The sequence below is a fragment of the Pongo abelii genome, chromosome 22, assembly GCF_028885655.2.
Source record: "Pongo abelii isolate AG06213 chromosome 22, NHGRI_mPonAbe1-v2.0_pri, whole genome shotgun sequence".
Classification (NCBI taxonomy): Eukaryota; Metazoa; Chordata; class Mammalia; order Primates; family Hominidae; genus Pongo; species Pongo abelii.
In genome coordinates, this window is record NC_072007.2 from 2,649,797 (window position 1) to 2,652,476 (window position 2,680).

Consider the following 2,680-nt stretch of genomic DNA (forward strand, 5'->3'; position numbering starts at 1 on the left):
CCGCTGGCCGTTCCCTCCGCGGGCTGCGGTGGATCGCTGCGAGGGCGCCGATCCCCGTTCACGCGCGGGTGCCCTTCACCGGCCTCGGCCTTCGGTGGAGCTGGGACCACGCGGAACTCCCTCTCCTACATTTTTCTCTGCCCCATTTGGAGTTTGCGTCCGCGGGACTTTTAAGAGGGAGGGAGTCGCTGTTGCCGTCGGCCAGTAATACTCCCTCTTGTTTTTTTTTGGTCGTGTGGGGGTGGGGGGGTGGGTGGTTTTCCTCGCCGCCCCCCGCCGCCCCCATTCTTTCCTTCTTCCTTCTTTCTGGAGACGGAATCTCGCTCTGTCGCCCAGGCTGGAGCTGGAGCGCGTTGGTGCCTCCTCGGCTCGCCGCCGCCGCTGCCTCCAGGGCTCTCAAGCGAACAGCAGTTTTTGTATTTTGAGCGAAGACGGAATTTCACCATATTGGCCGGGCTGGTCTCGAACTCCTGACCTAGCGATTCCCCCCACCCCCTCCCCCCGCCTCGGCCTCCCAAAGCGTGCCGGGAGTACGGGCGTCGGCCACCGCGCCCGACCGATTCCTTCTGGTTTTCAATCTTCTTTTCTCCACGCTGCTGTGTGTGAACATACATATATCTATCTAGATAGATAGATACGTAGATATGGACACACGGACACGTACCTACACCGACGAAAATATCTAGTGATAAAACTAGACATTTCCATCATTCATACATGTGTATAGGATAGATGCTAATTTTAATGGATGAACGTGTATGACGTAAAAACCCATGTCATTTACATATACCTGTATATGTATATCCTTCGTTTATTATGGATTAACAATGTTCGTGTATTTATTTCCTTTTCTTTTGGGGCCTGCCTGATCTTCTCACTCTGGGCTCTGGTGACCTCAGGCTCCCAAGTAGCTGGGATGGGACTACAGGGATCTCTTAAGCCCGGGAGGCAGAGGCGAACGTGGGCTGTGATCGCGCGCCTCCACTCCGGCTGGGCTGGGCTGGGCTGGGCTGGGCTGGGCTGGGCTGGGCTGGGCTGGAGAGAAAACGGTGGATTGTCATCTTCATTACCTTACCTTTTAGCTTTATTCGTACCCTCTTATTTGCTTCTTTATTCTCATGGGTTATTCTAGGTCATTGTCATGTTCATCGTTTGCTTGCTTGTTTCATTGGTTTCCTTCCTTCCCTGCCTCTGTCGCCCGGGATCACCCCAGCCTCAACGCTTTCGACCGACCGACCGAGTGGCCGTCCTGCGTCTCATCCCTCCCGTCCCCGTTTCCTGGGACTATGGGCGTGCACCACCACACCGGGTGACTTTTATGTTCTTTCTCATATCTCATGTTTTCCGTAGGTAGGTAGGCAGGTATCTGTGTATGTGTGTATGTGAGTGAGATGGGGTCCGGCGTTCTGTCGTGTGGCCCGGGCTGGTCTCGGACTCCTGTTCTCGAGCGATCCGCCTGCCTGCCTCGGCCGCCCGCGCTGCTGCTGTGACAGGCGTGAGACGCTGCACCCGGCTCATTCTATAGTTGCCTGCCTGGCTGCCTGCCTGCCTGCCTGCCTGCCTGCCTGTCAATCGTCTTCTTTTTAGTACGGGTGTGCTCTCGCTTTGTTGTCCATGCTCTGGGCACACGTGATCGCTTTTTAAACTATGATTATTATTATTGCAGGTGTCGTCTCACACGTCGAGGTGATCTCAAACGTCTACGCTCCGGCCGTCCTTCCACGTCGGCCTCCCACAGTGCTGGGATGACACGCGTGGGCACGGTACGCTCTGGTCGTATTTCTCGTGGGTCGGTTCTTTCCGTTTTATGCACGCGGAATGCGAACAGATAAAATTTTGAGACGCGTCTCACCGATCTCCCCTCCCCCATCCCCCTCCCCCCTCCCCCCTCCCCCTCCCCCCTCCCCCTCCCCCTCCAGACGGAGTTTCACTCTTGTCGCCCAGGGTGGACTACGATGGCGTGATCTCGGCTCGCTGCGACCTCCGCCTCCCGGGTTCGAGTGATCCTCCTGCCTTGGCCTTCCCGAGGAGCTGGAATGACGGCGAAGCGCCGTCGTGCCCGGCTGACTTTTATATTTTTAGTACAGATGGGGTTTCTCTGTCTTGGTCAGCCTGGTCTTGAGCTTCCGAACGTTGGACGATTTTAACTTTCTTGGTGGTTGCTTTTCTCTTTCTTTTTCTTTTCTTTTCTTTCCTTCTCCTCCCCCCACCCACTCCCCCTGTCCTCCTCGTCCTCCTCCTCCTCCTTTTTCATCTCTTTCAGCTGGGCTCTCCTACTTGTGTTGCTCAGTTGCTCACGCTGGTCTCCAACTCCTGCCCTTGATGCTTCTCCCGTCACACCCACCGTCTGGTTGTTGAGATGAGCACCTCTTGTAAAATGGAAAAGATGAAAAAAATAAAGACGGAGGTGAAAAGCACGGAGTGAACCTGTCTCTTGCCGTCTCCCGGGGTGTCCCTTGGACCCCGAGAGACGGAGGGAGCTTGGCTGAGTGGGTTTTCGTGGCTGAATCCTCCCGAGGGCCTCCTTCCCTCTCCCCCTTGTCCCCGCTTCTCCCCCGGCCGAGGCTCCCGCCGCCGCCGTGGCATTTTCCGTAGGAGAGCTGTGGGAGAGGACCGACGCGGCTTCCGGATCTAGATCCCGCCGGACCTCTCTGGCTCGGCGTCCCCCGCCGGCTACCCG

General features: G+C 56.8%; 1 long non-coding RNA gene across 2 annotated transcripts; it reads left to right on the forward strand.

Annotated features, from left to right (window-relative positions):
- The first annotated feature begins 1,029 nt into the window (after window positions 1-1,029).
- On the forward strand, window positions 1,030-2,030 carry LOC134760840 (uncharacterized). 2 transcript variants are annotated; one of them, XR_010138844.1, is made up of 3 exons: window positions 1,030-1,309; window positions 1,667-1,763; window positions 1,920-2,030. It is a non-coding gene; the product is annotated as an uncharacterized LOC134760840 (long non-coding RNA). The 2 variants fall into 2 exon arrangements; XR_010138845.1 differs by having other exon boundaries at window positions 1,945-2,030.
- Window positions 2,031-2,680: the final 650 nt, after the last annotated feature.